The sequence below is a fragment of the Calidris pugnax genome, unplaced genomic scaffold (assembly GCF_001431845.1).
Source record: "Calidris pugnax isolate Ruff unplaced genomic scaffold, ASM143184v1 scaffold18, whole genome shotgun sequence".
NCBI classification, from domain to species: Eukaryota; Metazoa; Chordata; class Aves; order Charadriiformes; family Scolopacidae; genus Calidris; species Calidris pugnax.
Genome location: NW_015090812.1, coordinates 16,380,035 through 16,402,144, shown reverse-complemented (window position 1 = coordinate 16,402,144; position 22,110 = coordinate 16,380,035). Strand labels below are relative to the sequence as shown.

At 38.8% G+C, this 22,110-nt stretch overlaps 1 protein-coding gene across 4 annotated transcripts in view; it reads left to right on the top strand.

Moving 5' to 3' along the window:
- Positions 1–22,110, top strand: part of ZNF644 (zinc finger protein 644) — a 78,857-nt gene that overhangs the window by 27,711 nt on the left and 29,036 nt on the right. For 3 of the 4 annotated variants that reach the window (XM_014939326.1, XM_014939328.1, XM_014939327.1), the window contains exon 2: positions 21,385–21,440. The gene's annotated coding sequence lies outside the window, so the exon portion shown is untranslated. Of the gene's footprint in view, positions 1–74; positions 121–21,384; positions 21,441–22,110 lie in introns of those variants that run through there. The other variant, XM_014939325.1, reaches the window with a different exon arrangement.

Here is a 22,110-nt window from a genome sequence, read left to right as displayed (position 1 = left end):
CCGCCGCCATTGCCAGGCGCGGAGGAGCTGGGCAGCCCGGTACCGCCGCGGCGGGGCCTAGGGCGCGGGGAGAGCCGCCCGGGGCCGGGCCGCCAGCAGCGCGGGGCGGCGGAGAGACAGGTAATGCCCCGCGCGGCGCCGCCGCGGCCGCGGCAGGAGGGTGTCGTCGCTCGGGGGTGGCCGGGGTCACCCTGGGGGGCTCCCGCAGGCGTCGGTCCCCTCCCGGCGTGCCAAGACGGCGCGGCGGGGCCTGCCGGCCCGACCTGCGCCCCGCTGCTCCATCGCCTCTGGTGCGGGTGGGCACAGGTACTGCCCAGCCGGGGTCACGGCCGGCCCGGGGAAGGCAGCTTGCTGCTGTCCTGGGGCAGGGGTGATGTGCCATCCCCTCCCTCCCCTTCCGTCTCTCCCTTTCTTGGCACGAAGCAGGGTGGCTCTGAAATGCACGGTGTCGCTACAAAGGGCTGGCAAGTTCCTGGCCCACCGTGGGACTGTCCAGTGTGCCCCACGTACCGGGGGCAGTGCCACTGTGTGCAGTGCGTGGGGCTCCTGGAGCCGAGGTGGTTGACAACAGCGAAGGAAAAGTTAACAGTTCAGGTATCAAAGTCGTGTGTTCGGGTTCCCAGCTGCTTCAGGGTCTGGTGGTTTCTCTGACAAAGTTTGTGTTACATCAGGTTGCAGTGATGAACATCGTTGTGACCAATGTGGCTTATCTGGAAGGTTTTCTTTCTTCTTATGGCTTATATGTAATCTTTAGTGCATTGAAAATAACTTCTGTCAGGGTAGAGTGAGCTATAAACTGACAAGTCACGGTAGTAATGAAAAACAAGCATGGTATATCAAAATAGGTTTCTCTCAGTCTTGTACAACTCTGGCCCTTTAAGCAAAATCTCATTCGCTGTGATATTCTAATTCCTGCCCCCTCTTCTAGCACATAATTTAATTATGAAGATTGTGTCATGGAACTTAGCTTTCAGATGCATATGGGGAATGAATGTGCACCAGATTTTAGAGTAAGAAGCCATTTCATGTTGTATAGATTAATGAATTAACACATGGGACAAACACTCTTAAGAGGCTGATAAGCATCTCTGGAATTCCACCACAGAACTGTACCTTCTACTGAGAAGTTTGTGCAATACGTTTGGGGTTTTTTTTAATATAAATTGCAAAATAATTTTTTCATTCAAATTATAAAACAAATCTTCAAAGAGAAGATTTTTCACAGTTGAGACTGAAGTGCTTCAGAGTTTCTGTAACTTAATGTGACTCTTCAGCATAGAATTTTTTGCTACCTGGCTTGTGCAGGACAGGTGATATGAAAGCAGGATGAATGGACTGATTAAACAGTGCAAAACAGATCTGGAGAAGCTTTTAGTGAGTCACTTAGGTGCAGAGAAAATGCAGCAATTTTCTTATTGGAGAGGAGTTTAAGTAGAATGCATGGAGGAGCAATGCAGTGTGACAATCCTATTACACTGACTTATAATCAAAGCTGATGTTGCAAACCTATCTAATGTAACTGCAGAGGGACGTGGTGCAGTTACACAAGAATTGTGTACAGCAAGAATTGAAATTAATAAACTTCAAAATACTGTCTTAAAATACTTTCTTCTGGTGTCTAGCATGCCTTCAAATTGAATTTTTTTAATAAAAAAAAAATTACCCAAGGAACAAGAGTTTTGCGGAGAAAAAAAAGATGTTAATGTCACTAAAGATACTTTTCTTTTTATAGATAATTTTTTTCCTTTGTTTCTCTAATCTGTATGGTATTTTTTGTATTAAAAAAATCTTTGGCAAGTATCACTGTAACGAAATCAGAGCAAAGGTGTACTACTATGACTTTTTTTTTTTTTTTTTATAAAGTTTCCTCAAGCCCAGCATCTAGTTTAAACTGAATAGCACTAGAAGGGGTATGTCTAGGAAAATGTGTATATAGGTCCTTGAGTGAATGCTGAAAGAGAATAATACTGCTGTCTTGAAATCTCAACAGGTGACCTGGCTAGTAGGAGGAAAAGGCACTGATCACTTCTTCTAGCATCCTTGTGAGCTTATTTAGTACAGCAACAATTGATTGAAATAGGATCATCAGCAATTGAATAAACAGGATGTTAAACAATAGTGGCAATGCATTCCACTTTAAAATTAACAGTGTGGGCTGAATTTCAATATGGATACTGTATTCAAAGGCTGTCAGAGGAATTCCTTGTAGAATAGTTTGCTAATACTTGTTTTTGCAAGTATTAGCAGAACCTACTATCATGTATACTTTTTAAATTATTATTCGAGGCTTTTGAAGTCACTTCTGGAGCAAACAGAACAGAAAAGGGAATAAAATTCTCCGTAGCCATAAAACACACACGTGGTCACAGAGTTATTAATTTCAAACACTTTCAGACTTTTTACCAGCTTGCAAAAGATCTGAGAACTTAAAACTGGAAGAAATACAAGTTGTGTCACTTGCTGTGCAGTTTCACCTGAAGTTGGTTTGAATTAAAGGTCTTTGAACAGTTACTGATTGGCTGGCTTTGTTTGGCTAGTCGATAACTCATTTTCCTCATATTTTTACCTTTTCAAACAACTTTTCATCTTCAACAAAGTTCAAGCTGTGCCGCTGTTAGAGGACTGCCTTGAGATACTTATTTTATTCCCTCTATTATTTTAATACCAAATGCACTACTTTAATGTTACAGTTATTTTAAGCAAAATTGAATTAGTTCCCTCTGTGCTCTGGATTGTGACTATACTGTATTATGTATCCAGAAACTGGGAGGAAAATCATTTAATAAAATTAGGTTATATCTGAACAATGTTGCACTCACCTGAATTGACTTTGAGACCGGTTTAAGTTGGCATAGTCTCCAAAGCCTGATTCCTTCAGATGAAACTAGTGTCCACCCAGTTTCAGAGCGTAAAGAAATCCCTGGTGAAATAAACCAAAACAAGTCACAGAATCACAGTCCGTCTTCTCTAAAAATATGTTCATTTATCTTGAGCCCTCTAAATATAACTTGATTTTTGATAATTAACATTTTCCCTTGCTGCCTTTTTTTTTTTTTTTTCAGTATAGATGCAAACTTCGCATAGCTACTGGAAAAAGGGCTTCAGTTACCCAAGGAAATTGTGAATGTTGGTCGTTCTGACTGATACGCATAAAGATATTACCGGCCTATTTGGGTTAAAAGATTTCATGTGGCTTGAGTATCATGGAAAAACACCCTTTCCATGCGTAAATAAAAGCCAAACAAAGTGCAGGTACGCTTTCATGCCCGTATGCGTTGTGTCCCTTCACAGGCAGGGATGGCAGAGCGGTCAGTCAGCCCCGCGCCGCTGGCAGAAGGGTAGGACGGCTTCTCTTGGGCAGGCAGGGCTGTCGCTTCCCCGGTTACGTGACAACAGACACAAATACAGTGTGTCTCCACAGTACAGGAATGCTGTAATGCTGCGAGATTTCGTTTTCGTGCTCAAATCACAGCTGTCAAGAAAGACCATGTAATGAGTTTGCATAAACTCCTAATGTGTGTTTGTTCAAAAAATTGAACGGAGCATGATAGTCATGGGATCAGTCATGTTGCCTAGTCAGCGCTGCAGTGTCATGTAATAAGCATTTCATCTTGGTACAAAGTCTACCCAGAATTCTGTAGCATTTACTCAGAAGTGATTTTGCTTCATTGAAGGAGAGCGAGGGTTCTTAAAAATTAAAAGTAAGGAAATAAAGTAATCCAAATAAAAATGAGTGTTGGGTTGTGCTGCATTTCTGTCACTGTTCAACTGTACACAGCAGCTGTTGCGTTGATAAAATGTTGCAGCAATGCCCTTAGTTTGCCAATGAGGTTAAAGGCGGGGAAGACAGTGGCATAACAGTGAGCATGCATTTTTTGGTCTTGGTTACGCTAAATATTAACTGACTTAATATTTCAGAGCAAACTTGGTAATACAGAGAACTCTCATTCCAGTAGATGTAACTGTAATACCCTTGGTATGGGAATTGCTGGTTTCAGATGTGACTAAATCCAGATACTGGAAATTTTAAGTCTCTAGTTGACATTTATTGATTGATACTGAGTGCTTAATCTCACATATAATCGACTAGTTGAAGGATGATGGGATATTTAGTAATTCGGTGTTTCTTGAAACTTAATCCAGAGGATGCAAAGTTTGTGCTCAAATCGGAATAAAGGTCAGATTGCTGGGTTTTGGAATATTTCAGGCCTATTGTTAGTGTGTAGTAACCATTTTCAGTATGCTTAATGTTGCAAGTGAGATACTTAACCATACTTACAAAAGCTTTGGTGTTTTGGAGGCTGTTTGGAGTACAGTTTTATTCTTTTCTGAGTGAAAATAAAAAAGGTAGAAGTTGCAGTCTTGAGATATTTGCAATCAGAATTATTTCTTTTTATAAATGGACATTATTTTGTGAGTATCTGAATGATTATATTTTTTCTTGCCTTAAATGGGTACTTGATAATATTGCAGTCTCCACAAAGCAGCTGGCACTGGGGAAAGGATGCGTCTTGGAAAAAAAGGTGGAAGGAATTACAGGTGCCTTATTGATTTGTCCAATTGTAGCTGCAGACAGATCAAGATAATTGTAACTTTCCTGTTTTCTGGGCCAACTTTTGGCACTCCCTTGTAAAAATACTTTCTACAACCAAGTGATGGAACACAAGCAAAACAAGGTCAAAGTATACCTCTTGTGTAGTTTACCTTGACAGACTTTTACCTGATATGTCTTTTTTTGGAGTTGAGTGAAAGATACAAGGAATTCCTTAACAGATGTAATCATTGTAATGTTGAAAAGTAGTAGTGAATCCCTCCTGCCTGCCTCTTCCCAGAATAATAATTTGGTGCATTGATAGCATGAGTGCTGCTTTATCCCATCTGCCTTCCCAGCGCGGCTCTTTGAAGGGGACGGGGATGGGTTTTCCACCTAAGATTTCTTTTCCAGAAAAGACATACAACAGGGAGTCAGGGGGTTGCTTTTGGAAAACCATTACTTGTGTCTGCATCTAAAGCTTGGCAGCTCTGAAACTGCTCCTTGCTGCTGCTGGTAGGAAGTGGTAGGTACCTGTTTCTTGTCTGGCTGCAGTCAGTTGGTGGGGTGATGGGTAGTGGTTACGGTTTGGGTTTTTTTTGTTTTGGTTTGCTGATCTTCATAGTGTTCTGGTTGGTAGGTTGCTTTTTTTTAACTTCATTTTTTGTCTTCTGGAGTGACTGTCTTCTGAATATTTCTGCTGTTTACTTCTGATTCCACTCATGTCTCTTAGGAGCGCTGTCTATTTGATATAATTCTTGACTACTTTTTTAAAAAGACCTTAATGTTCATAATGTTTATTGCTGATATCTTCATCCTCAAATTTAGGCATATACAACAGTTTTGTGGCTGTAGAGTTCTAGAAACTATCTCTAATATTAACTTAATTTTCCAAATTTAGCTTTTTGGGTCAGAAGAGGTAGGGAACTTTATAGAATTTATGTCCTAAAATTAGGTTCTCAAAACAGTAGGTTACTGAACTGTTTATTGTATTTATGGTTATTTTGTTTGCAAAGAAACCTTGTATTCTTACACATGTTCATTGAGCCTTCCCCAAAGACACTAGATTCTGTGTTCCCCTGTGATAATTGGTGGGGAGGAGAGAGAAGGGGAATATTTTTTCCGAAAGCTTTTTTTTGTTGTTGTTAGTATACATTGGATTGGTACTGGAAATTATATTTTCAACAGAGGACAGCCTTTGCCTGAAATGTTCCAATATAAATAACTTTGTTTCTTCACACAGAAGTACTGCTTTTTGTTGCTTTAATACCGTAGTTGTTAGGAGTGTATCTTCTGTGAGAAAATCTTGATTGTATGTGCTATCACAGGGAGTGGGAAGTGACAGTTCTGCAGCTGGCTTCTCCCAGCTCTCCCACAGTGAAGTGGGTGCTCTGTCCTCTTCTGCTTCCTTTTTTTTTTTTTTTTTCAACCGTATATGTTAACATCAGTGAAATCACCTAATCTTTTCTGTTCTTGAGCTCAACACTTAAAAACTGAGGACCTGTGGCATGTAATGAAAATAACTGGATTGTATATAAATTATAAATACTAGAACCCTGAAGTTACTTTAAAAGCAGTTTTTCATCTCCTGGGAAGTTGAGAACAAAATACCAGCTAGTGCCCCCTACTCAGGTACTTACTAAAGAAAGTAATGTTGTGGCAGTTTTCTTCTGAGGAAAAAGAGGGAAGATAAATTGGGGGGAAGTGTGATGGTAAATTAATCTAGATAAGCTGTGATGAAAAGATTTTTGGAGGCTTTGGAGCAATTAGAGAGTGGAGGGAAGTAGAGCTTATATGTTTAGTTTGCAAACTGAACTGAAATGTTGATGAAACGGAGGTGGAAAGTTTGCTTGTGTGGTACGTAAACCAAAGACGACTGTAGATATTCTTTGTTGTATATTCTTTCTACATCTTTGCTTCTTTGCTTTGGAAAAACCTCTGAAGGTCTGTTTTGTCTGACTTGTTTTCTTCTAAGTGGTTTGGGACAGTGACTGTCTTTTTCTGTGTCCTTATAAAGCCTTGAATGTATTGGACGATAGTGACACATGTTGTGATGAGAAGTGGCAGGCTTGCTGATTAGCTGCTTTAGCACGGATTCTCACAGACCTTCCCTTTGTTAGTGCTTTGAAGTAAGGTAGGTACATCACTAGTATTTCGTGCCATGTTCCTGTAAACGACAAGCCCCTGTTCCCAGACTTTCCAGGTGGTGAGACTTAGTGGCTAAGTTCACTGTGATTCTCTCTGCTGTACGTCGCAGAAAGGGCTGGCGGATGAGACAGGTCCAGTTTCTTTCCTGGCATGTGTGAGAATCAAAGAGGAAGAGGAACAGCCTATCCAGAAAAAAATTGTTCCCCAGGTCTACCTCTCTGCTGCACTTCTAAGACTGCTATTACTTTTCACAATTTTACCAGCAGTAATGTGCATTAACAGGCATAACGTATTTCTGCACAAGGGAGAGAACCAAAAATAGATATGATACTTGGGAGAAACCATTCAGGTTCCTATATAACTGAAGTGTCAGGCTATTTCTAAAAATACTGTGCAGGTACTGTGATAATTCATTTTTAGATATGTCTTTTAGACACTAAAATCAGGTTGGGAATTTGCATTCCATTTTTTAAGTCCAGTGAAGTTCTAGCAGAGGTGAGCAGAGAAGATGATGTGCAAGAGGTGGTCTAGTAAGGGTTTATATCAAAAACAAAAATTGCAGTGTTATAGTGGGAGGCATTTTTCTTAATCATTGCCAGAGTTTTGTGTGCGTGCACAGTTTGCAAGTTCCTTTGTCTGTCTATCCAGATAGATCTTTATGAATGCTTACAGAGACACAAGCAATTAAAATATTCTTTATTGTTTTCCAATGTAAGAATATTGTGTTATGTAACAAGATACAAAATTCTAAGTTAAGGCTATATTTAGGGTCATGTATTGACATTTAGTAAAATTGTGAAGACATCCAGGTTCTGTAGTCTCTTTAGAAGTCCGGCAATGTTCGTTAGGGAATTAAAGGGATGACTTCAAACTTTTGCATAAAAAAGTACTGCATTATCTCAGCAGAATGTTTCTTCATGTCATTTGGAGCATAAATGGTGAGTTGGGTTTTTTGACTGTTACACCATTTAGAGAAAAGTCGGTTTGTTTGACTTCTGTGAGGTGATAATTTTGCTGTTTAGGATGTTGGGTGCTGTTTTAAATGGAGTTCTATTTAGTATATTTCAAATAATTTGGTTTAGATCCATCTAGTAAATTGGTCCTGAAGCATGCCGATGCATACTGTTTTAGAAGGATGTAAATATAAAGCAGGGAGGATTAATTAGTGATCCCTTGTGTTGTGATTTCCATGATCTTCTTAAAACAAAGTCTTCTTCCAACTTAGTAATATTAATACTAGGTCCCAGGGTGGTTTTGTTCAAAGTAATCTCTCTGTGACTTCACTTTCATTCTGCCAAACAGTTTTACCGTAACTTTTCTTTCGTTTTTTTAAGTCATCTTTTGTAATGCCATTTTCAGCAGGAGAAAGTGTAGTGGTTTTTACGTTCTTGAGGTTGTCCCTTTTTCTTCATATTTTCTGTCACTGTAGATTCATTAGCATTTCTTCCTGACCTTAAAGGAGATTGTAGCATTTAGAAAAGAAAACCAAAGCTGTATGATGTTAATCAATGGCTTATTTGAAGGAATACAAAAATATTACTGTTAACTTTTGTTACCAATACTTTTCTATTCAGAATTCACACTATTTTTTAATAAGACAACACTCTTAGTGTAAAAAACCCAACCAACTGAAAAAACCCAAGCAGAAAACAACAAACCAACCACCCAAAAAGCCCCTCACCTCTTCTTTCATCTTGCCTTCAGTACAAGTCTAACTGTTTTATGACTACCTATACCTCATAAAAAATGAAAGACAGAAATATCACATTGGTTTCCTCTAAATATTATAAATTCCCAGCAATTTTCTGATAGGCTTAAATATAGTCAATGAATAGCTGTGGTTGGGGTATTTTGAAGTGTAATTTTGGAGAAGTTGACCTGTGCTGTATCTTCATTTGTTTTCTGTCTTACTTGTTCTCTGAGTTGTCTTTAGTTTTGGGAATCAGGGGATATAGATGGGTTATTTCTTAAATTTGTATTAATTTATGTATCTCTGTACTTTTAGCAGAGTTCTGGGGAGTAATTCATGGCTCTTATTTTCTCTGAAGCTGTTTAAAGTTGATTAACTCAGAATTAAGTAAGTTCTGAGCATTTTTATCAGAATTGCTGTAATATTGTCCATGAACTTAAGGAAAAGTTCCTTAATCCATTAAACCTAGAAAATTTCATACTCATAGATATTCTCAAAACATTTAGTTATGATTATATTTTCTTCAGTATTCCAGCTAAAAACAAACATTAAATGCTGGAGCTGACCTTGAAAATCTAACTTGTCTGTTTACAAAATTCCCAAGAATAAGCTGAGATAGTAGCTCTTGGCCAGTCAGTGGGCAAATAGTCAACCCTATTTATAGGCCTAAAAGTAATCACAGAACCTCTGTTGACATAGGTGATTAAGTTTTGGGGACGTATTAGTCAATATCTATGTGGATATATGAAGCCTTTGCAGGAGGTATACTGGTGGTTGTTTTGTTTTAACTGTGGATGTCTAAGAAAATGGCAAAATTTCCTTTATCTTAGGTGCTCCCTTCCATTTGTTTTAAGAAGCTTTGTTACTAATGCAAGTAACATAAGCAGTTTCCTTGCTAGAAGAACATGTTTCTGTCTCGGGGTTAACTGCTTTTTAAGGTGCAAGGCAGGTGTGGGAAACATACATGGGTTTTTGCCTCAGAAGACTGTCATTTGTGTCTATATTCTTGAAACAGTCATGTGAATGGCTTGTGCCAACTGTGTATATTCATTTTATTCTTTTGATTTGATACAACCCTAGCCCATTGGGTTTTTACAACTCTAGATCTAGTTCTTTTGCACTATCCCTGTAATCTAAAGCAAAGCATATGAAACAAGCTTAGAGTATGTGTCTCGTCTCTTCTGTTTCTTGGGCTACTTTTGAAAGTTTGTTTGGGAAGTCTGCTTTGGTCAGGAAAACTGACACATCAAGTGTTGTTTGGTGGTTTTTTTAAGCTGCAAACTAGGTGCCTAAGGACAGCCAATGGGCTGGATATGCACCGGTGAGGATAACCAATGGGGTGTGCTTTTTGCTGTTGTTGTTTCTGAAAATCTTACAATTTCTGTGGGTGTGTACCAGAAGGCTGGTTCCCTGCAGCCAGAACAAGGGTATTCACTGCTGTAATTCATCATGTGATGGACACATCAGCACTTTCATCATGAGATCAGTGTTTCATATGGTTAGCAACATATGTCACATCACCAAATGCTGCAATGAAATGGCCAAGCACGTGATGTAATGGGTTTTCTGTTTGGTGCTGTGGCAGTTATGTCGTGAACTTTATATTTGTTAGAACCTGTATGCCCTGCCTCAGTTATTGGTTGTGTATCATTATAGCTAGCTAGTGGAAACTAGGCCAGAAGGTACGTATTTGCAGGTGTGACACGGCAGTAAAAAACAGTATGCTTGACTGCATATGCAAATGAATGGAGGTAAGTCTCTGCATGAAATGCTGCACGCCTACACCTGAAATCCCAGGTATCTTATTACTTAAAAATGCAAGTTTGAAGGCCTGAGCTTGTCCATTGACTGTCATGTGTTTGGAATAATTAATTCAAATAGTAAAAGAATCAAAGATACAAAGGTTTTGCTCGATTGTTGGCTAAGGAAAAGGAAATGAATGGTGGGACAAAGTCCACAAGCATTTAAAGGGTTCAGGTTTGAAGAAAGAAGGATTAATGAAGCAATCTGACATGGAGACTCCATAGAAGTTTATTGAACAGTGTAGAAAGTAGACCTCAAGGTACTGCATAACTTAGGTAGAGAGGCCTCGGGAACGATGGCTAGAATATCTGCTTCATAGCAAAATGTTTTTCATAGAATAATTTTTGAGCAGAGGCTTAGTAACTTTATAAAATACTTGGAAATTATAGTATAGGGAACAGTTCTGTATGGTGGTGAATTTAGGATGATAGTAATAAAAATTATAGATACTGTCTGATTGAACACAGGGACGGTGAAATGAGACATGGATATTGTGGTGACGGTGATGTGTGGCTGGAACAATGGAGTGTTCCAAAAGGTAACTTGAACTACCTTTCAAAGAGGTGTGTTTGCTTGCCAGCTGTGGTATTATAACCTGGGTGCAAGATGTTGGCTGTTCCTATTAAACCTGCCCTGCCCTCCCCCCCCGCCCAAAAAAACCCCCAACAAACCAAAACAAACCCCTCATGCAGCTATGTAGCGTAAAGAGGTAAAAATAAAACACAATTGGTTTAATTATGTTGCATTGCTACAGCTTATCTGAAGTAGAAAAAAATAGTTTCCTATTTATGTAGGTGATGGACAATGTTGGAAGCTTAAAGTACCACCATACCAAGAGTGAACACTGAGTAGCTCAATGAGGAATGGATTTTTACTCATTTTAAAAACCATTTTCAATAGCTATTAAGGTGATAGTGCTGTCAGCATATTCTAACGTTACTGCTTCACCAAAACCAATCCTGTCATCAAAAAGCAGGCTGATGAAGGAAAGGCTTTACATTACTGCTTACATATATGTGACTCTTCAAAGTGATCTCTCATAGATTAGAAGTAATAGCATGTATATGAACCCAATTAGAAAGCTTCACTTTTCACAATTGTAGTTTCACTTCAAATCTGGTCATAGAATAATAGAATCATTTAGGTTGTACAAGACCGCTGGGATCATCGAGTCCAACCATCAACCCTACTCTACAAAGTTCTCCCCTACACCATATCCCCCAATACCACATCTAAATGACTCTTAAACACGTCCAGGGACAGTGACTCAACCACCTCCCTGGGCAGCCTATTCCAATACCCAACCACTCTTTCTGTGAAAAATTCTTTCCTAATGTTCAGTCTAAACCTACCCTGTTGGAGCTTGAAGCCATTCCCTCTCGTTCTGTCACTGATTACCTGCGAGAAGAGACCAGCACCAACCTCTCTACAGTGTCCTTTCAAGTAGTTGTAGATAAGCAGTAGTGAATCTTATTGTATAAAATACATAGATATTTTATTTGGACAGAACTATGGCAGGAAGAATGCCAGTACTGGAATTTATATTTTTTGGTGATTACTTCTTTATGGTTATTTTCTTCATACGGGAGCATTTACTATAGTGACAGCTTAGTCCTCTGATAAGCAAGCAGGGTCCTTGGGAGTTAGCAGTGGTGTTTAAAGGTCTGGAGTGTCTCTGTCCTCTGCTGGAGGTTACTGTCCTAGGGATATCAGAGTGAAATCTCAGCCACACCAATTCAGAGTTCAGCATAAACCTACCTTTGTTTTAAGCTTAAGTCCTTACATATGAGATATTTATTACTAGTTTATAAGCAGAGGTTTACTAATACTTAGGGAAATCTAAGTGTGCATGAAATCTCCAGGAAATTTTTGTTAGATTTTACATTTTCCCATGCATGATAAATACACTTCCTCTGAGGCTATGAACGGGAGATTCCCTTTCCTGCCATGGTCCATAGGAAGTGTGAGAAACACTGTCCAGACAGACAGCAGCAGGCATTAGAGCTCGTGATCCCAGTATAGCTACCCGCTCAACTGGAACAAACTTGTGAGGAACTGAATTTGGACTTAGGATCCCGTTTTATAGGAGGTACTTAGGCGCTAATACCAGTTTACTGTTCCACCCCATTGCTGTTACGAATGGTTATGTGTATCACTTTCTTCTTAGTGCCTTCCTACCTTTGCTTTCTTTCAAACTGTCATGATACAAGAAAGGGAGACTTTTTTAAACAAAAAAGTGGAAACAGTGTCATTTATCACTAATTTTAGCTGTAGGATTTTAGGTTCAACCCTTTAAAAAAATCTGCATTGCAGTCTTAAGAAAGCCAGGAAAGTGTTTCAGGTGTTGTAATTTTTAAGACTGCAGAAATGTAGAGGAGTTGGAACTGAACGTGTATGCTAGTTTTGTCTTAAAATGGTTTTCTAAATACAGAAAATGTAGAGATGTCAATGTACTGAGAAATTGCTTTTGACTACAGCACCTGCTTTAATATTTTTTTTACTGTGTGTGATCTGGGAAGGGGCTCTCTGTGGCTGCTGTCGGTGTAATGACCAAGGCTATCAGCCTGCTGCCTGCTAGTCTTGTCTGGGGCTGTGCTCTTAGGAGGCTGCAGTTCAGATGAAGAATTGCATCACTCTTCTTCTCTTCCAGTGTCCTGCAAACTGTTTATAGTCTCCTAAATGTAGGGTTTTTTTTTTTAAAAAAAAGCGGACTTCCATACTGTAATATTTTTATAAGAGTAAACTGAAATCGTGTCGAGTGCAGCATTAGGGAATACTGTTGGGTAAGTGGAGGAGGCAGTCTAGGGGGAGGTATCTGAAGTATGTAGCCAGAGAGAAAACTGCTGAGCAGTTTGCCGCCTTTGGGTTTAAACAGAGATTGCAGTAAGAACGGTTGGCTTTGGAACAGTGTTAAAGCTGAGAAGAAAATGGCTACCAGAAATCATTGTTGCTACAGTAACAACATGGCTTGACTATTAATGTGCTGCTTTAACTACTATTACAAATGTTGTGCGAGATACTGCTTTTAGGTAAAAGTGTTCTTAATTCAAACAGAGATTTAAATCCATTTAGATATTAATGGATATCATCAGGTTTCTTGTTTTAGAATAGTAATCTGTATATTGGAAAAACTAATTTCTAGTAAATATTTTTTTAAAACCCCAAATTACTTAATGATTTTACATTGTTTTACTAAACATAATGTCCTTATAAAACAAATCGCAGAAAAAAAACCAGTACAGAGTATCGATCTGTCTTGGTAATTATTTTTTTAAAAAAATTGTGATACTATTTCATGAAGTATGTGGTGTCTGGTAACATAATTCTAGCTTTCAGAAATTAAGCCCTTAATATTTTTTTTTCATGCAGGAAAGCTTTTGTTTAAGATATTTTTATATTTTCAATTCAAAATAAAAAAATTATGGCCAACCTAAATCCTGTTTGAAGATTTATGAATAAGGATCAGATTCTAGAGTGGAATCTACTCAGGGATCTGCATTGTATTTTATTTCATAAGAACATTAGTGTATGTGTTGTGGAGTAAACTTTTTGTAGTTTTTTTTATTAACAGGGAAGCGTGCAGTTATGTTAAAGAATTTCAGAGGTATATAATGAAGTATGTCAGGAAAGGGATACGTGAAGTGCAGTGAATGTGAGAAGATTAATTGATGGATTTCTCTGTGTGTCAGGATTCCACAGGTGGCAGACTTGATGGCAGGTATGGACTGATGGTAAACTGTGTCTGCTCTTCATCAAAGTCCTGTTTGTGTGATGTGTCCTGTATTACCTGTAGCAGATCCCTTTTTTTTGCAGTTCTTTTGTTTTGGGGGGATTTTGGTGAAGTTCTCAGGCAGACTTCGTGACTCAAAAGACACTGGATTTGTTCAGTAGAGATGGAGCTGATAAGCTATTCTCTATTCAGGGGACTTAGGAAATGATAAAAATTAAAAAGGCCTTTACCTAAAGTATGCATTGCCTATGACTTGGAATACAAGTATCTGTACTTAAACCCAGGTATTTCTCAAGTAGCACACATGATTTATTTACTTTGAACATATGTATCATTTTTATTGTACAGTCTTAATTCATGCAAATGTGGTGGCCTTCGGTGGTGGCATTGCAGCATTGGTGGATAAGGGAAAAGCAGCTGACATAAGCATTTTACACTGTCCGGCGTGGCATCCTTGTCTCTAAATTGGAGAGACAGGGATATTTGATGGATGGACCACTCAGTAGATAAGGAATTGACCGGATGGCCTCACTCAAAGAGTTGTGGTCAACGGCTCAATATCCAAATGGCGACCCGTTTCGAGTGGTTTTCCTCAGGGGTCAGTACTTGGACTGGTGCTGTTTAATATAGTTGTCAGCAACGTGGAAAGAGGGATTGAGTGCATTCTTGGCAAGTTTGCCAATGATGTCAAGCTGTGTGGCGTGGTTGGCATGCTGGAGGGAAAATACAAATACAGGCTAGGTGGAGAATGGCTGGAGAGCAGCACTGAGGAAAAGGACTTGGGAGTGTTGGTGGATGAGAATCTTGGCATTCACCAGCAACGTGCGCTCGCAGCCCAGAAAGCCAACTGTATCCTGGGCTGCATCAAAAGCAGTGTGGCAAGCAGGTCAAGGGAGGTGATTTTGCCCTTCTACTCTGCTCTGGTGAGACCCCACTGTACTCGCAGCCCAGAAAGCCAACTGTATCCTGGGCTGCATCAAAAGCAGTGTGGCAAGCAGGTCAAGGGAGGTGATTTTGCCCTTCTACTCTGCTCTGGTGAGACCCCACTGTAGTTCTGTGTCCAGCTCTGGGGCCCCCAACATAACAAGGACATGGACCTGTTGGAGCGGGTCCAGCGCAGGGCCACAAAGATGATCAGAGGGCTGGAGCACCTCTCCTATGAAGGCAGGCTGAGAGAGTTGGGGTTGTTCAGCCTGGAGAAGAGAAGGCTCCGGGGAGACCTTACAGCAGTCTTCCAGTACCTAAAGGGAGCCTACAGGAGAGATGGGGAGGGACTCTTTTTATAGGGAGTGTAGGGATAGGACAAGGGATAACAGTTTTAAACTGAAAGAGGGGAGATTTAGGTTAGGTATAAGGAAGAAATTCTTTACTGTGAGGGTGGTGAGACACTGGAACGGGTTGCCCAGAGAAGTTGTGGACGCCCCATCCCTGGGGGTGTTCAAGGTCAAGTTGGATGGGGCTTTGAGCAACCTGCTCTAGTGGGAGGTGTCCCTGCCCATGGCAGGGGGGTTGGAACTCAATGATCTTTGAGGTCCCTTCCAACTCTAACCATTCTATGATTCCTTCGTTATCTTGTACGCAACAGTCTTCTGACTGATTTCAATGGAATCCTGCCTCATTTACAGGCATATGTGCCAAATACATAAAATACAACTTTTCAATTTGTAAAAAATGTAGAAACTGTAAAGCCAGTCATCTGGACAATAGAATGCTGCTGCTTGGTGGTACACAAACAGGGATGCACTAATTTCGTGTATACAACCTTAACTTGAACTTCTTTTATTCTTATGCTTAGCTTTGCCTTCTTCATGTTTTTATTAAAATTCTGGGGTTTTGTAGAAAGGAGAAGATGAGACTACAAATGTCTAACATCATTGGACAGTTTGGAATTTTAAAAATGAACCTTGAAATGTAACAGGCTGTTTTCTTAAAATGAGCATGTGGAAGGTGCTCCCTCAGATGCTTCCAATTTTTATTATATTTTTTTAAAGACACAAAATGCATGTTTTAGAATTAAGACTATTGATTCCTTTAAAAAATACTTCAGTGAAAAAGCTTTCTGGTTTTGATTTCCGTTTACTTAGGTCCAGCGAGGAAACTGGGTGTGCAAACTTGGACTAGAAATTTGTAAGGACTGATAGTTTCTATGCAGTAGGCAGGATCTCATGTAACTTTTCTGGAGTAACATTCATGCAGTGCTTATTATAGTCGGAGAGTGTGTCACTGTATTTTGGGGTGCTATAGGAAAAGCTTATGTGATGGTGAAGGTAGATCTAGTAATTCAGACTGGAGGAGTGATTCTGTAGCTGAAGGGGTAATGGCAGTTCCTGCTCAAGTAATGTATTGGTGAGATTTTGCTGGCAGCATAACGAAAGGAGAAGTGGTCAGTGTCAAGGATGATGCCAAGGTTATGTACAGTGCCATTAGTAGTTTGGAGTGGAATGGAGAGGTGATGTCATCCTGTGCTCTAAGCTTTTCCTATTTGAGAGAAGCTGTTATATTTAAGGTATATAAATCTAGCAAATGAAGAGCTAGTTCACGTGGTCAAGATAAATATGCTGAAGCATATCTGAAAATCTACAGGTGTTTATTATTAAAGCGGTAAGTTCATTTGTAGCTTTAACTGGTAGAGAAATGGTAAAGAGGGTGAATTACTTCTCTGCAGCTTATTACTTATGGTGATTCTCATTGTGAATAATACCATTTGATTTAGTTGGATACTGATGGACTGTAAACTTATTAAATATCAATGATACTTAGAATGTGACAACTAATCTTAGCTGAGGGGGCAACTGCATTGATAAGTAACCTTCAGAAGCAATATATTAATATTTTCTCTTAAGGCTTTGAAGTTCTAAATATTTTCAGAATTCCATCTTTAAACTGATGCTTCAGGTTAGTTCTTTTATGATGCTTTCATTTGTATGTGGACTCTTACATGGTTGCTTGCTGGATAATGTACACTTAAAGTAAACAGCTCTTAAATTATGTTGTTTTCCCGTTGCTTCTCTATAGACATCTTTCCATCTTTGTTGTTTGCCTATTCTTTACATGTTTAAATGCTTACTTCTTTATCTGTTTAATGATAGTAAACGAAAAGTAGCTTTTTTTGACCATTATGTGTTTTGTTAGTCCAAACCCCAGTTTACTGAGAATGTTACCCTCTGGTGGCTTTTCCATTTTTTAAAATTTATATAATAGAGATTTTTGAAATAATAATTAAACCTGTTGTTTGACTTAGTTGATGGTAAAAGCACAAGTCCTTTTTTTTCCATTCAAGCTACTCTCTGACTACTGTTTTTCCCTACTGTGATACTCCTATTAATGTTGCATTCATCTGCTTGTAATCTTGTTTGGACTGAAATAGCTTCCCAGTCTGAGGTATGATCAGTTGTGTTCATTTCCTATGCTGTCACACTTTTCCTTGAAGTGCTTCACTGTCCCATATGGGGTGTTGTCAAAAGCAAAACTTTTTCTAAGTAGAAAAATGAGAGATTTCAACACTTCCACGTGAAAGCCCTACCACAGCTTTGGGAACTGTGCATGTGGCTTTTACTGTGATGAATAGACAAAGGAAAAATTGTAACTTCTTTGAACTATTCTTCAGATGACTCTCAAAATCTAGCAGGAGATTCAAAATGCAGGAGGCAGTCTTCTCTCTTGCAGTCCCTTGCTTGCTCACTCTTGTTCAGTCACTGCAGATTCTTTGAAGTCAGAAGCATTTCCAGTAAAAGGACGTAAATTTTGTCTCTACATGTTGTGAAGTGCTAAGTTTTTGCTTAATTTGACTTCTGGATAATTCAGGCTTCAGTAGGGTACATGCACTTAAACACTGCTTTGCATTAACTATTGCAAGAAGAGTGGTAGTTATTTTTCCTTTGCAAATTTATTTTTGGTAAATTTGATTGTAGTATTTATAATTCGGTTGGTTAAACTAAGGTTGGAGTAGCACAGATTGAGAGGAATTTTGCAAATTCTCAAAGGGAATTAATTCCATCATTTTAGAAAACTTCATGTTTAGATTCGAGTGATTATTTAAGCTACACTGAATGTTAGTTCTATATATTTGTGGGTACTGAATGTAGATTAAGTTATTTTTATACTTTTCAATAGAAATCAAAGGGCATCAAAGCTCCTTGTGCAAACAGAAAGCAGGAAACTACATTTTGTACAGACAAGGTCACTGTTGACTACTTGTTGGGAAAATGGCAGTATAGGCTTGTATTTAAAGAGTTTTTCAGCTGTATTAACTGATTTAGAAGACTATTGTCAGCTACATTTTTGCTTTTTCAGTCCTCTTCTGAAATTATTTTGTCCTTGGTAGTTGTGTGCACAGTTTTAGCTGGAACTTCATCTGGGCTTCTTATAATAGCCTTTCCTTAGAGTAATCTCTACTTTCCACTGGCTTTTTTTTCCTGTATTGATTCTTAGGATTATTAGATTTCTTTAAGATTACGGAATCTTTCCAGGGCTGCGTAAGATATTAGGAGGAAATTTATGCCCCCTCCCCTTTCAAACTTAGCAGATTTCAGTGCTGGGACAGCAGTATCCTAATAAATGTAAATGCCACTCTCAACCAACTAATCACATTTTGTAAGTCCCAGTAAGTACTTGGAATCAAGACTACAGTTTCAAACGTTTTGCTGTGGTTTTATGTTAAACTGGTGAAATAGACTGTTTAGCCACAGCTCGTACCAACACAAGTCATTCCTATAATGCAGTTTATTCTAGCCTGTGTTTCCTCTTCCTTCCTTCCTTCCCCACAAGCATAATCAGCTATGAGTGCAAAAGCTAGTTTTATATTACATTGTAACTCTATTTAAAAAAAAAAACAAACATCAATGAAAAAGCCCAAACAAATTAAAAACCACCAAAAAACTTCTCTTTGAATTACGTTTCTGATGGCAACCATTCCAAGAGACAGTGGTGATTAAAGATGGTTAAGTGTCTTTTACAAGATAGTTGTAGAAATGTCAGTTATCACAGATCTGTTAGGAAACAAGTAGAAGTACTACAAGTAGTAGATAAATTGGTCAAAACACTTTGTCAGGATTACTGCAAATTTTATTAACTCATTGTACACATTTTCTGTTCTAGTGTTTCTCAAACATTTTCCCCAAAAAGGGGCATGTTACAGGAGATATTTTATTATAGCAAAGAGGGCCCTAATACCATAAATAGAAAGTGAATAAAAGCAAATTTAGTCTTGACATAACATCCATCTCTAATGACAACAGGAGTAGTTAGACAGGTTTTATGTAGTAACTTACATTTGAACTCAGATCAATTGTATTTGTAAACCTTGTATTTTGAATGGTTATGAGCTTAATGCAAGAGTCGTAGATAAAATTTTTTGTGCTATCTTTACAGATGTGAAAGTAGCTATCTTAGTTGTTCTTTATAAACCTGACTTTTGAAGTAGCACCTGTAACTGTTGTTCCCTTGGGAAAGCAGGATTATGGAAGCTTTTGTAGCTGTTCTCTAGCTAGCCAGAAAGATCAAAAATTTTAACTGGACTAGTGTGATTATCTGTAACTATTATTTTACAGCCTGTATATTCAGCCTCAAAAATTATTCTTTAAACATGCTTTTTGAGAATCTCTGTAGCCCAGATACACTTGGGGGTTGTACTTCTGTCTCTGAACAATACCCTCAGGTGTGACTTTGTCATTGCATACAGACTGGAGAACTTCTTGTGCCTACTTTGGCCTTTTTTGTGTGTGGCACGAGAAGAGTTATGATTGGTGTGCTGCTTTGGTTTTGTCACTGGGCCAGGTGATCATTGTGAGCTCTGAACCAGCCTTGGTTCACATTTACTGATGGGTGAGAAATGCTTATGCCTTTAAGCACTTTCGGTCCATTTGTGTTTCTTTAGTATCACTGGGGGTACCTCTGAGATATAGCCCATCTCCACCATTGCAGTTTTCTTTTACTTCCTGTTCTCTGCCCTTATCAGAACAGGCAGCTGCTTATCAGTGATCAGAAGCCTAACCATTTTACAGCAGTCCTTTTACCTGCGGTGGGCCCTTTTTCACTCTTTGAATGGTGAGGCCTCAAGGTGGATGCTCTGTAACCTAATTCCATACCTGCTTCTGAGTCCCTTTTGATGCTGTCTTTATTACCTGGTGCAGGAGAGTGGCTTTCATTTTCACTTCCTTTCCTGATGAGAATTAAGACTGGACAATCAGAGCCAAAGCATACTGTATTTTACATTTACCTTCTGTAACATACTGTTGGGCTCCACTACTGTTTGAAAATAACACTTCGGCTTCTTTAGGCACATTAATATTACTCTAAAACCTGACTAAAGAATTTTAATTTTTTCTGCAATACAGCTTGAGAAATGAGCATATCTTTTGAATAACATTAAGGCATAAAGGCTACAGCTTAATTTGATAGCCAGGAGGTGATCCTGGGGCTAGGGAAAGGAGCTTGGAGATGTCTGTTGCTTTATATTGGCCAGCATGACTTTTTTGAAAGATTTGTCTTTCCTTACTCTTTTTGTAATATAGGCAGGTGGCTTTGAGACAGTTATGGGGAACTTAGAATCAAAAAGCTGTGTGTGAACAAATTGAGGGAAGGAAGCTGAGGCAGTCTGTGAGGATAGGTATTTCTTTCAGAGTTAATTTTGGTGATGGATATGTTAACTTAGCCTAGATGTGAATAACCCTCTCTAAAGCTGTATGGTAGTTGTTGTGTCTTCATTAGAACCAGATCCAGTTCTGTAGAGATGCTGTACCCAAATCCATTCGTGGTTTTGTGCAGCTTCAGTGACTTTCCGAGTCTCTTCCAAATGTTTTATAATCTGGTATCTTCAACTAGGAAGTGAAAAATTTCTTTATATGGTTAGTTCTGTTAAAGATCCATGAGCAAAACTGAAATTAGAGCATTTAGTCTGACATTGAGCCTTCATGAAGGCAAAATAAGTTATGATTTTAAAATGGCCCAGCTAATCTTAAAATAATAAACATAACTTTATCATTGGAAAGGCAAGGAATTAGTGAGGCTTGGGTTTAAAACCCTCCAGCACTTAATCTCAGATATGTTGATTGGTTTGCTGAAAAGATTTTTTTAAAAGCTTTCATTTGCAGCTATTTCCTTTCTGTGCTTCGTTCCCCATTCAGGGAACTTAAGACAGCGACTTTGAAGGCACTAACAGAAAATGCAGCCAGAGGTTTTCTTGTCATGCAATCTTTTTTCCCCCGCTTCTGCCCACTCAGTTTAATAGCGTATGTATATCTGATACAATTTATTGGTGGGTTTTTTAATTAAAGTACCAACATCTATGTTGTTTGAAAATTACATATGTATTTGGGAGACAACCATTGGAATCTTGGTACTTCCACCAAGAGAAAACTGATAGAATACATTTGTAGCTGTGGGTTTTTTACCTCTGTGTTTTGCCTGTCTTGTCTGATAGTGTCTAGAACACAAGCGGGAAACAGTGACAGCTGTGGAGTAAATTCTTGCTTTATCTTGCAGGTTTGTTTTAATGTGGAAGTGGATCTCTCAGCTTAATGCAAATCAAACAAACAAAGGTGAGTACAAGTTTTGTGGGTTTTTTTTTGTCATTGGGTTGTTTGTTTGTTTTTTTCCCAAATCCCTTGGATCCGTTTAGCGTATACTGATAAACGCTCAGAAAAAACGGTCAGTGAAAATTTTACTGAAACTTGTGTTTTGATTACTGTAGTTCATGGGTGTAGACTTCTGTCATACCAGAGTACGAACAAAGCACACACACCCCAAATATTTTAAGATTATAATTATGTTTTTCTTCCATAAACTATTGTAGTCAAAAAGCTATCAAAGCATTCTGTTAGCTGTTGGGAGCCAAAATTATGAGTACTTCAAATGAATTTCATCCTCTGCATGTTATCCACCTGGTTTCAAAGTACTGAAAGTGTACTTCGCATTGTCAAAGCAGCATGTTAAACTTGCACTTATTGTATTAATAAATAACTGTGTGGGAAATTTGACCAGCTACCAGAACAGCATTTCAAATTTTGAATAATGAAATTCTGTTGGTTTTCCCCCCGACCCCCTGTCCTTGGGAACCCTTTGGGGAGCTGTTTGAAACACAAAGTATATGAAGATTTAGTGCTAGTACTTCTGAGAGGTAGAACTTAAGTGTCCATTTGTAATTACAACATGTCCATCTAGGAAAAAATTTTCTGTAACTTTGGCATTTCTCCTCCTCCCCTTGTCGTC